The following is a 13,274-nucleotide window of genomic DNA, read 5'->3' on the forward strand; positions in this document are numbered from 1 at the left end:
GTTATTCGAATCGCTTCATGGGTGGCACGCACAGAGAGGGACACTGACAAGAGTTGTGGTCTCCTAGCTGAGAGATCAAAAAAAAAGGTCCCTGAGCGCGAGGTCCCAGCCAAGGGATCCCTGTGTGCTAGAGGCCTGCACGCCCTCGGTAGTGCCGAACCAACCTCGTAGGCCCAATAGGAGGGCTTGGGGCCCTGAGGCGGCCGGGGCGGCCCAGCCCCTCGGAAAACCCTGGCCTATCCGCAGGCCCCTCCCCCTGCCAGCTGGCTCTCTCCAGCTGCAGCTCCCTTATTTAGGCAAGGAGGTCTGAGGATGCTCAAGGGTAGGCAGGGTGTCTGCCCGCCGCCTGCCCACTGCCTGCCCACCGCCTGCTGGGGCCTGAGTAGGGGTCTTCGGGCGGCCGAGGTGCCCTTGGTTTGAGCAGCTAAGCAACGCCTAGGGCAGGACAAGGCCGAGAGGCGAGTGTTGACAGCTGAGCAGGCCTGCTGTGGGGAGGAGCCGGCAGCTGGAGTTGAGAAGGCCTTGAATCCCCTCCCCTGCCTGCAACCCGGATCAGAGGCCTGTCTAGATGGATGGGGCCATGTGGGGGCTCCTGAGGGCTTGCAGCTGCCTCTGTCCTTGGAGCAAGGGGCTGGGTCTTGTCACCAGCGAGAACCGTCATGGGATGTAGGGGGGGAAGGGAGGAACAAAGGGTAAAGATGGAAACCGGCTGGAAGGAGGGAAGCTGGGGAAAGACAGGTCGCCATGAGACCACCCCAGCCAGGAATAAAACTCTCACCTTCGGTCGAGGAGTAAAAACCTGCAAACACTAAGGCCACACAGGGCCACTGGCCAGAAGATGACACTCTTTTTTATTTGCTAGTGGGTGGGCAGTGACTCAGGGAGGCAGCCGGTGGGAGAGAAGGAGGTGGCTCCACCAGCTGATGCTAAAAAAGTCCAGAGGCTCCTGACTGCACAGTCATCCTTCAGACCCTTCCCACCTCCAGTGGCTTCCTCACTCACACCCAGGATGCCCAGGGCCTTCCCCAACATGTAATTGGCATCAGAGGCATCAGCACATCTGGGTCTGGCTCTTCACACAAACACACACACACACACACACACACACACACACACACGCACACACACGCTCCTGGCCTGTGTGAGCAGGGGGTCCTGGGGACTGAAAGTGGAGAGGAAGACGCGAGGGAAGAACCCTGTCTTTCCAGACCAAGGCCAGGAAAGCCAGGCCCTAAAAGGAAGGAACTCCTCATCTGATCTGGCCATCCATCCATCCTTCCTTAAGACAGGGAGTCACTTGCTGGGAAAGCCTTTGGGTCTTATCCCAGAGGGAAGATATATAGGAGTCACTGAGACCCTTTGTCGTGCCAATGAGAGAGGACCAGATACAGAATCTCTCTCCTGAGAATGAGAGCTTCTTCCTCAGGCTAAAGAAAGCCAAATCTATCTCTCTCTCTCTCTCTCTCTCTCTCTCTCTCTCTCTCTCTCTCTCCACACATACCACCACCACCACCACCACCACCACCACCACCACCACCACCACCACCAAGCAACATACAAAGAAAGGTGTATGTCAAAGCCAACTGCAGATTTCTAACTTCCTGGGAAGCTCAGGGGGTGCCTGAAGGCTGGCCACAGAGCCACCCCCAATCAGGGATAGAGTTGAGGACGGAGAAACCCTGAGCTAGACAAGCTTTCTGAAGTTGCTGGTACCAGGCCTCAAGAGACCACTTCATAGAGAAGTCCCTCTGGTCTATCGTGCACCAGCCTCCCACTTCCAGATGCAGACAAACCTAATACCCAGAGCGTCTACACTCTGCCCCACCCCCACAACAGGCCCCAAGGGTCATTCATGGGAAGCGCTCTCCCGCTCTCCCGCCCTGCCTGTGACTGAGGGAAGGGAGAGGCTGTATTGATAGAGAGACACACACGGAGGCTCCGCCCAGCTCCCAAAAAGAGACAATTTAGGGGGGAAAGTCTGCAGAAAACATCCTACCCACCCACTCTCTGCTCCTGCTCAGCCTGAGGGAGACAGAAGTGGAAGATGCCCTTGCTGGCAGTCCCCCAAGGACCAGGCCAGGAGGGACAGTGACACTCACGGGGGACTGGCAAGCAGTTCCAGTGGAGCAGATGCAAGAGAGACAGCTGACAGGGACGGACTCTTTCGAAGCCCCAGGGGAGGGAGGACAGCAACAGCAATCCCCTGCTATCAAGGGCAAACTTGAATTTTGGGGGGCACCGGGAACTTTTTCTGTACAGCTGGGTTCTCGGAATAGAAATGTTTTTCAGATGTGAACTGGAGATGCAGAAGGCAAGCGAGGGGCAGTGTGTCTTCCCCCCAGGAGCAGGTGCTCAGGGCCTACTGAGAGAGGGGGGAAGGGGGGCTGAATCAACAGAGGAGGGACACACCTCAGCCCTACACCCCGAAGCCAGGGCTCCCTGACTCACTGCCACCTGCAGTTCCACATGAAGCAATTCTGCCAAGCCCCAGCCCATTCCACGGTCTTGTCCTACCAACCCAACTCTTACCTTTGAAGGCATACGTCCCTGATACGGTGGCACAGGAAGTGAGGGAAGTGCTGGAGACTGGGATTCAGGACACCTAGCCTCCCATCCTACTTCTGCTACCAGTCATGTCAACAAATGCTTCCTGGGGACCTCCTATGTTCTAGGCCTTGTGCAGATGCCGGGGGGGGGGGGGGGGGACACAGGAGGACTAAGCCAGTGTCCCTCCTCCAGGGATTCACAGTCTAGTGGTGTCTGAGAGAGAGGCGGTGGGCAGACAAAACTGTAGTCTGTAATGAGTGCTGTGGGATTACAGGGAGGTGCCAGTTCATGCCTCCTGGAAGAGACGAGGAGGGTCTGGGGAGGGGAAGAGGCTTTGGAGCAAGTCCTTGAAGGCTGATGTGAGCAAGAAAGAAGTGTTGCAGGTGAGGGGACATGAACCAAGATAGAGACTTGGATCATTGGGGATCAGGTCTAGGGACAAAACCAGTGTGGGGCTGGCACCATCGGCAGAGCTCAGAGCTTGCTCTTTAGTCCTATGCACCGAAGGGACTGCAGTAGCAGATGAAATGCACATTCTCCGTATCCAATAAAGGTTTGTTGACGTAATAAACACGTACAATAGTTCAGAGAAACTGAGGCAGATACAAGGAAATTCTACTACCTGCTGCTGCCTAACGGCCAGCCCCAAACCAAAAATAGCTCATGGACCTACAGGCTCAGCCAGGACCAAAGACTGCTTCACACACCTGAGACTAGGGACCGAGGCAACCGTGTTTGGTGGTGGAAGCCAGCTGTCATTAGGACCTCAGGTCAGGCTGAGGTCAGACATCCCATGAAGCCTTCCCATATGGCTACCTGGCTTCCTCGCAGCATAGCGTTACAAGGACAAATCTCTCAAGAAAGGACAAGCCAGAACTGAATGAAGTGCAATGACTAAATTTTGAAAGTCACACAACTCCGGCCATCAGCATGGCCCTCAAATTGAGGGAAGGACCCCAGTCCTCCATGAAAGCATGCCACTGCCATGCAGGAAGAAAGGCATGTGCAATGAGACATATTGGCATGACCACCTCGGAAAAAACATAAGCTGCCAAGCAAAGCTACACAATAGCCCAAGGGAAAGACTTGGCATAGGTCAGAAGTGATGGCAAGGAGCCCATTTGTTATGTGCCTTTAGAAGCATCACTTTCCTTACCTGTAAAATGAGACTAGCCAAGCTGATCTCTGGGACCCTTTCCAACTCTGGTCATGAGTGATTCCTTCATTCCACACAGCCTATAGCCCTGCATGGCTTTAGACTCACAGCCATCCTGCAATCCCCACTCCCAAACAGCCCTTCATTTCTCTTGGTAACCACCCCACTGCACCTCTTGCCTCTACTCCCTTGTCCTGAGTGCCCCTGGAGCCAATGGCTACTTCACAGACACCATGAGTCATTTTATAGTATTGATTCAGATTAAAAGTAAGTGGAGGAAGACACCTTGTAGGAGAGGTGAGAAGCCTCTGAAATGCACCAGTCCCCCACTCTGCTAGGGGAGTATCACTGCAGGGTCTGCAACATGTAAACCTAGGAGATGGCCCATCATCTGACAGGGGCATAGATGTCATGAAGGAACCTGGTGCTTCTGGCTATATTTATAGGAGAAGAAGCTCAAAGCTCTGGATGGGTGGGCAGCCAAGAGGGCTTCCTGGAAGAGCTGGGCCCTGACAGTTGGTAAGGATTCTCCTGGGCACAAAGAAAGATGGTTGACAACTTCGTAAAGCCAGATGTCACCAGGACCCAGGTGTGGATCTTCTCACCAGTTTATTCTTGTTCCAAATGAGGAAGTAAAGCTGTTAGTGTGATTCTTCTGGCTGGGAACCTGACAGCCATCTGTCCCTTTGAATTAGGGACTGGGTTTCCCACACAGAAGGGGTTTCAAGAGGGCTCTGGAGCTCAGTGAGTTATAGAGCTAAGCTAGAATGACCACATGAGGGTGACTGACTGGTCCATGGGTGGGTGGGAGCTCTCATGATAAAGGGAGGGTGCCTGTAGACTGCATTTGAATGCATTCCTGTAAAATCATATTTACAAAGTATCTAATGCCTACCTTACATTATTTTAGAAAATAGGTTGGTTTTTGTTGTCTGCTTTGGTTTGGTAATTTGAGATATTTGGTGCTTGGTTTGGTTTGGTCTGGTTGTTGTGTTGGGTCTCACTCACTGTGTAGTCCACACTAGCCTTGAACTTGCTAGGCTCCTGCCACAGCCTCCCAAGCGCTGGGATGATGGGTCTGCATCACGTCACCTGGCTTTTGTTATTATTTAAATACTGTCCTCAGAGTTTGGCAAACAAGCGCTACTTGGACATTGACTTGGGGTTTATATTGGAGTGACCTTAAGAGACTGAAAGATATTAAAGAATGCACAATGTTCAAACTGCCCTGCTAGGGAAGCTGCCGGAGAGAAGATTCCACGCCCTCTTGGCAGCCGAAACTTCAGCAGGAGAGGAGCTCTGTCTCTGTCCAAGGTGCTGAAAGTCCTTTGTGACAGGCTCTGCAGGAAGCCAGAGGGGCACCCCAGGTGACCAGGATGAGGGCCCTCTTCTGGACACTGTGAAGTGAGCAGCTTCCCCAAACCATAAAAATCCTGGAACTATGCAGTGGCTCCACCTGGCAGCATTTGACACAGTAAGACCTGATTTTTCCGTGGGCACTGAAAACCCAGGTCTCGTGTGTACTATCTACCTCTCTCACCCTCCCCAACCAACACTACAGAACAGTGTGACTCTGGCTGGGATTTTATATGAGAAATTCTCTGGATTCCACTGGGGCTGGGGGCTGACACTTTAGAAAACATCAAAGCAGAAATCAGAGCCAGTTTGGGGTGCGAGGATCATGAGTGAGAATGGTAACCCACCCCTAGCTCTAGGTCCTTGCCTTCTCCATATATCACTAAGTTGCAAATACTAAGGACCACAGAAGGGATTTAAGATCCAATTTGATAACCTCTGACCCTGTCATCCCCTGACCTACTCACAATTACCTACCACTTCCCCAGATACTGTTATATTCACTTATTTACTTAAGTGTGTAGATTTGCATGTGATAGCCCACATATAGAAGTTAGAAAACAATCTGCAGGAGTCCTTTGCATTAGCATATGGGTCCCAGGGATCAGGTTCAGGTCATCAGACTTGGCAGCAAGCACCTTCACCTGCTGAGCCATCTCACTGGCCCACCTATAGCTTTCTATGTGTGCCATACTGTGCAGGTCACATAGTGAAACACGAGGTCTGAAGTCTGTCCCCTGACCTCAAAGAATTGCAGTCAATTAAGAAGAAAAGATGCTATATGAAGAAAATATTGTAGGGGCCAAATACTAATACCATCTGACAAGAGAAGTTACATAGTCCTGTATTCAGAACCCCAAAATCAATACCTTCCATGGATGCTTTGGCTTCATGTAGGGGAGTAGGGGAGGGAAGGTATAAGCACCTGGGGGGCTGAGAGCCGGGGTCAGGACCCCATCCCTTTCCTTAGAAATCATCAGTGAGCATAGCCAATGAGGATGGGAAGGTGACACAGAAACCCATCACAGTATGGGGACTAAGCCCTCCTACCCTGAAAAGAAAGGGCCCAGGCAGGGCACTCCACCTTCTGGATCTATGAGGCACAACCCCATTTATTTCAGATTCCACTAGGAACAGGGGCCAGCATTACCTGAAGCAGCCTAAACTGGGGTTTAGGAAACCAGAACTCAACATGGGAATCCCAAGAAAACCTCAGCCTATCAGCAGCAAATACATCAGGACTGCCTTACTCGTTGGTCCTAGGCTGGTAACTGGGAGTCTACTTGGAAGGACAGAAAGAAAAGCCCACAGTGCTTTGTTTCCCAGCCACATGAAGTGAGTCGCTTTGCTCCATCTTATCTGTGATTTGCTGCTGGTCACTATCATAAAGCAACAAGGTAACTAATAGTGGGCTGGAACCTCCAAAACCATGTGCCAAAATAGACTCTTCCCCTAAAAACTAAAAGACAGCAACTTCACAATGATCCAGATTCCTTCAGGTGTCACAATGCCCCTGTCTTCACATCTGCAGGGCCTCTAAGGGCTGCTCCTCCCTCCTTGTGTGGAGAGAGGGTCCAGCCCCTCCCTGGGGTACCCAAGAGGCCAAGGAAGCACACCCTCCCAGCTGATCTCCGGTGCTGGTTGCTACGGAATTTCCATGCTTGGCATACTTGAAGCTTAAAACCCTGGTTCCCAAGGGACCCAGCACCACAGCAACCACACCAGGAAACTGGGCCAGCCTGAGGGACTGGAGCCGAGAGAGGAGGGAAGGAAGTGTGAGGCTGTTTGCTGGACAGATCCCTGACAGCTGTCCGTCTGAAGTCTGGGTTCATCCCAGAGCCTTGCACTGATAAGTGATAGAATTCCATGCAGGGTCTCCGAGGCCTGAGACAGAGATCCTGACTGTCACCCCTCAGGAGATCTCAGCCTGACCCTAAACACTCATCCTCACACCAGATACTAAGAATGAAGAGCATTTTCAGGTCCCTACGTATTGGTGAAATTATTAAAGAGACTCCACATAGTTAAAAGGGAGGTTTATTTTGTGGCGTAACTTACAAATGAAGGGATAGGTAGATTGTAGGGTCTGGCAAAGGTATGGCACAGTCTAGCGGTGTTCTCTGGAGAACTCTGCTCAGTCTACCTCCAGTGTCCAGGGTCTGGGCAGCAAGAGATCCTTCTCATTTGAATCCTGGGTCTTCAGCATCTTCTCTCAGCCCTGCCTTGTAGGTGTGACCGTTACTGAAGCCTCAGTGGGGGTTGGAACTTCCAGGCCAAGGCTGGAATGGTTAACCACTACATCTCCCCCTTTTGTCTAAATAAGAAGGTCTAACCTAATATGAGACTATATACAAAGAAATTGTTATCAAACATTGCCCAGGAGTAATGAGGGATAATGACCTAGATAAGATGGAACTACAACCAATGTGAACAATATCAAGCAAGAAACACATACTAAAATCCAGGAAGTCTAGAGCCTGGGTAGGTGGCATGTTACAAAGATTATTCCAAAAGGTGTCCTATCCTAAAGAACTTGAGTCTAATAATTAATATATTCTATCTAAGATTATATATATATATGTATATATGTATATATACATATACATATACATATACATATATATATATATATAATCTACACCTATGGATCTTAAAACATTCACATTCACATCCACAGCCATGTTTTTGTTTCAAATGAATTTCAGAAGCACGGGGACCAGATGATGAGAGATTGGTCAGTGCGAGTACCCCAGGACATACTGGTCATGGTCACGGATATGTGCTTGCATCTCTCTCTCTCTCTCTCTCTCTCTCTCTCTCTCTCTCTCTCTCACACACACACACACACACACACACACACACACACACACACACACACTTATCCTCCACCACCACAACCAAATTTCTGTTCTGAGATCCTGGTTCCTACTGTGAAATCTTAGAGGTAGAATCTTAGCTGGGACTAGTGGCACATACCTGTAACCATGGCAGTCAGGAAATTGAGGCAGAAGAGCCCAAGGCCAGCCTGTGCTACAGCTAACCTGCAGCTACAAAATTAAACTCTGCCCCCCACAAAAGGAAGTGGGTTCTTTGGGCAGTGATTGGGCCATGATGGGGGAGCCCTTCTGAGCATAATTACTGTCTCTGTGAAGCAGACCTAGGAGCCCTGGAGCTGGTGGTTACTGCCAGAACAAGTATGAAGGAGCTTCTCTACCACAAAGCTTTCCCATGAGGCTGAAAGCCGGTAGACAGGTATGGTTCCAGATCATATTGGGGGAAAACAGGAAATTCAACAGGCCCTGCCCTAGAGAGCTCACTAGCAGGATGGAAATAGCTCCAAGGGTCCATTCCCTGGCTCCCTGGGATACAGAAACTGCCTCTTCTTACAGGAGTCATGACATCTGACACTTCACTCTCCTAGCTGTGGTAGACAGCACTCCTGTGCCTCTGGCTTGGCAGGCCCCGTGAGGCTTTGTGCAGAAAGGAGGGCAGAAAGAGGCTTTCTCTCAGAAGGCTCCTTTCCTCTGGGAAGGGGCTACAGATAGAATCACCATCGGGAGCTTTAGGGCCCCCAGAGGGCCACTGTGGAGACACCATTAAATCAGAAACCCGAGACAGTTGGCTAATTCCCTGTGTGTCGCTGTCTGTTTGGGGTCCGACCCCAAGACTTGTTAACACAGATCATTTCTCTCTGGCTCTCTGCTTCCCTCATGTGGCTATCTCGGGAATCGCAACGGCAGCTAGAGGGCGCCCAAGGCCAACAAAGCAGCCCTTTTCAGACCAGCAAAAACCCTTTCCTTGCCTGCAGCCGGCACCTGCACCTCCTTGGCTCTTACCCCAAAGTCCTCCTAAAGACCCAGCCCCACCTTGCAACCTGGAAGCACAGCAGACCTCTCCCCACACACAGCATGAGTTACATCCTGAGTATGAGGGAGGCCTCCAGGCTGGCAGACCCTCCTCCCTTCCCTCCTTTCCCTCTGTTCCCCACCCAGTCCTTGCCAGCAAGCAGGAAGGAAGTTGCTCATAGTGGGGAGGGTGGGGCACTTCCAGCTCACACTGAACAACTTCAGATTAGGCCAGAAGGAGCCAGGGCCTTCTGCTCCTGCCACCCACCACCTTCCTTAGCCCCTAGAGCCCCCCACACACACACCCTGGACCTGGGGCCTTCTTTTCCCAACATAGGCACCCCAAGATCCGAGCAATCACTCCCCTCCCAGACTTATACAGACCTCTGGTCTGAGCTAAAAGGCAAGGTTGGAGTCTAGGAGGGTGCAGAAGGTGCAGGAGGCACCAGAGAGTTAGCTCTCCCAGGAAGGGGCCCCTACTCACCCACAGAAGCCTGTCACCCTGTCAACCAGGACCAATGATGAGTGAGGTCTTTATTAACCTTCCCACTAACTGCAATACTGCCCACCATCAGGGATGGAGGGGCTGGGCTCCTAACAAGCCCATCAACCAAGCCCTGTCCAGTTCGATACCTTACATTAAATCTGTGATTTCCTTTCAATGGAGATGCAGCCCTGAAACTTAAAAAATAAAAAAAATAAAATAAAATAAAATAAAAACCAGATATAACTTTTTAAAAAGCAGTTATTAAATAAATACAACAGAGTTGCTGGTATAAGAAATCAGTCACTAAGATGTAAAGCATTGGTGAGGTCCAGCAGGGCTGCAGACAGACAGCAGAAGCAGAACCTCTGACACCCTAGGAGACAGGGAGAAGCCGCATCCTAGAAATGGAAGAGTCAGCAGCTAGTGAGGGTTGGGGGATGGTCACTGGTCTTTGGTGAGGTTTGAGTTTTTTGGTTTGGGGACAGTCTTGCTGGGTAGCTCTATCTGGTCTGGAACTTTTTATGTAAAAATATTTGAAACATTTCTTCTTGAGTTGTTGGCATTTGGGGTACATTGTCATTATCAATCTCCATAGTCCCCTGTTGTGCATCAGAAAGTCAGGCGCCGGGCAGTGGTGGCGCACGCCTTTAATCCCAGCACTCGGGAGGCAGAGGCAGGCGGATCTCTGTGAGTTCGAGGCCAGCCTGGGCTACAGAGTGAGTTCCAGGAAAGGTGCAAAGCTACACAGAGAAACCCTGTCTCAAAAAAACAAAAAACAAAAAAAAAAAAAAAAAAAAAGAAAGTCAGGGATTCTCAGGAAAGAAAACTATCTTGGCCAGCCTCTCCTTGTCTCTCCTCCTGCTGCCACCACATGAATCCCACCAAAAGTACCTCAGTGGAGAAGTCAGACAGACCGGAAGTGCCTCCTCGCCTATTGTATAGTAAGAGGTTCTGACTCTGACTCTTCTGGGATTTATTTTTTCCTTTTCTCTAGCCTGGTGTGTTCTGCCCCACATCACATCTACTGCTGTGGCTGAACAAGGCTCCCTCTTGACCCTGTCCCTTCATCCAGCCATGTTACCTCAGCCACACCCACCCTAAGAGCTTCTCCCCTTGGCCTCCAAAACATTGCCCTGGGTGCCTGGTGGCTAAGCCTGTTTACAGCAGAGCTAATTTAGGAAGCACTTACTCTGCAGAGGGTCCACAGCCGCAGGGGATCCCAAGGAGCAGAAGGTACTCTCACACAGAGCAGGCTGCTTAGAATCCACAACCCAAGGGCTGGAGAGATGGCCCAGGGGTTAAAAGAGCGTGCTGCTCTTTCAGAGAACTCAGGATCAGTTCTTGCACCTACAGAACGGATCACAACCAGGTCTAGGAGATCCAATACCTTCTTCTGACCTCCTTCTAGGTACTGAACATACATAGTGCACATGCAGGCAAACATTCTTACACATGAATAAAAGTATATAAATAAATGATGATAGATAGGTAGATAGATAGGTAGATAGATAGATAGATAGATAGATAGATAGATATAAATAGATACATAGACAGATAGATAAAAAATAGAAATCACAGCCCCAAGGACCTGAAGTGAGATGTTCCCAGAGTCTGGGCCAGGGTAACAAAGAGCCTTGGAGAGTATGGAAGAGAATAATAGAGAAGCCAGGAGCCCTTGGCACTGTATGGCACTCTCTAAGAAGCAGACCTCAGGGCACTGGAAGTTTAAGAGAATTACTGGGGGTGATGCCTCCGAGAGAACAGGAAAAGCAGCAACAGGGTCCAGGGGAAGGATCTAAAACAAGATACGTGTGACACGTAGGAACATGAAAGTCACAGCAGCTGAGAAGGGCATCAGACAGTGAGTTCTGAGGATCTCACCCTGCCCATCAGGGAACCCTGGCATCAAGGCAGCCACACAGGGGACTAGTTGGGCAGGAATGAATCCACATACCTTCCCAGGTTTATGGACTACCTGGAGCTTCTGGGAAAACACAGAAGCTTGGACTGAACACCAGACAGATCCCACAGGCAACACATCCAGAAGCTGTCAGCCGCCTTCCTGGCTTCCTTGTTTGCCTCTCTACAAGGCAAGATGGGATGACATCTCCAAGTCCAAGGCTGGCCCCGGGGGAGTGTTTGAGAAAGCCGACTTATCAAGAATGAATGTGAAGAGTAAACTGAGGAGATAGGACAGGCCAGCATGTTAGAGTAGGCCTAGGCCTAGTCGAAGGTTTCAAGTGAAGACAAAGTATGAGGCAGACCCTGACAAGAACCTAGCAGCGGTAGGAAAGATGGGATGGGGAAACCTGGAGTCAGAAGACCTGTATCAAGGGCTATGGTCAGCAGTACAGGCAAGAAGTCCGGAAGGTGTCCGTATGTGATGGTGGTTATAACCTTGACACTGAGGCCAGTCACAGCTTCCTTAACAGATGCTCAAAAAGAGGAGTTCTTGGTTGTCAAGGAGTCAAAGTCATAGCTGGACATGGGAGCCAGGTGGATCAGGTCTAGGCAAGAGTATGATGAGATGAAAACCCAGGAGTAAGGGCTTGATTCCATTGCCTGCTTCTCTGAGGATGCAAGTCTGTAGAGTCAGGCAGGGGCCTCAAGGCCAGGGACCTGAAAGCAAGCTGGGATGAGTAGGTTCTGCCTGCTGACCCTCTGCTCCCACCTCCCACCAGTCACCCAGGGAGATCAGAGCACTCACATTTAGGGACAGGCCTCTCCCTATTTGAAGTCCCTTCACCTCCACCTGCCCCACCCCAAATTGGTGGGCCCTGCCTTCTTAGTGACCCCAGAGATCAGCACAGCCCATTCCTTCCTGCTGATCCTGCCAGCCCCCCACCCAACCCACCCCAATCTTATCCTCCTCTGCTTTTCAAGAGTCCAGCCAACACAAATCCACATGTTTGTTTGTCTGCCTGTCTGCCTCTCCCAGTCCCTGCCTCTCCCTGTCTCTAAGCTTCTGTTTTGTTTCTTTCTCATAGTTTCTTTTTTGGCCTCTGAGGTCTCAAATTCACAAGGCTCCCACACCTGTGAGCCCAAGTATCTAGCTCCTACTTTGCTTCCAGTGCTCGAATACCACAGAACTACAAACTCCAGCATGCATTTCTGCTTAAGGTGCCCAAAAGGTACTTATATATGTCTCCCCTGCATTCTGGGAATTGTAGTTTGTCTAGCCCGCACCCACTGCCCCTCTCCCCCAACTCTCCCCTATGGCCCATCTGCCTCTGCTCTGATGGTTAGGTCTCTCCACTGACCTGCTGACCCAGGGAAACATGCGTCACTTGATGACAGGATTGGGAGTGGAGGCCCTGGATGGCAGCTTCCTGCCCTTTTGTGTCCCCCATTTGAGTCATGGGGTGTGGGGGTTTCAGGAAATTGAGATGGGAGGGGAAAGATACCCTAATGCCAGCCACAAGGAAAAAAATGTCACTGCATCCTTACTGAACCCGTTCCCCCAATCCTCCAAAGGATGCTGGAACAGGAAGGGTAAAGAGCAAGAGGGCCAGGGTAAACCTAGAGATCCCTATGATCACTAGGAGTGTGATATTCCATTGCCCTGCTACTGACCCAGTGCTCAAAGCTGTCCACTATGGCCTGACACCACCAAAGTCCACCATTCCCCCAAGACAAGTTCCTACCTCAGTCCCAGGCCTCTAATGGACACCTGCGTTCCCACTTATCAGCTCTAGCCCTCAAGGCGGAACCCAGGCGTCCGGCCCCCCACCCTCTGGGCCAGCGGGCATGAAGCCGAGGTTTTAGAGCCGCCCCGCCAGCCTTGTTCCTGTCCCATTGTGTGTGGGACAGGGGCGGAGCGAGGGCCAGCATCTGAGAGCCCCCTCCCACCACCCCCTCCCTGCTTCCTAAGGAAAAGGCCAGG

Source organism: Onychomys torridus, chromosome 3, assembly GCF_903995425.1.
Source record: "Onychomys torridus chromosome 3, mOncTor1.1, whole genome shotgun sequence".
NCBI classification, from domain to species: Eukaryota; Metazoa; Chordata; class Mammalia; order Rodentia; family Cricetidae; genus Onychomys; species Onychomys torridus.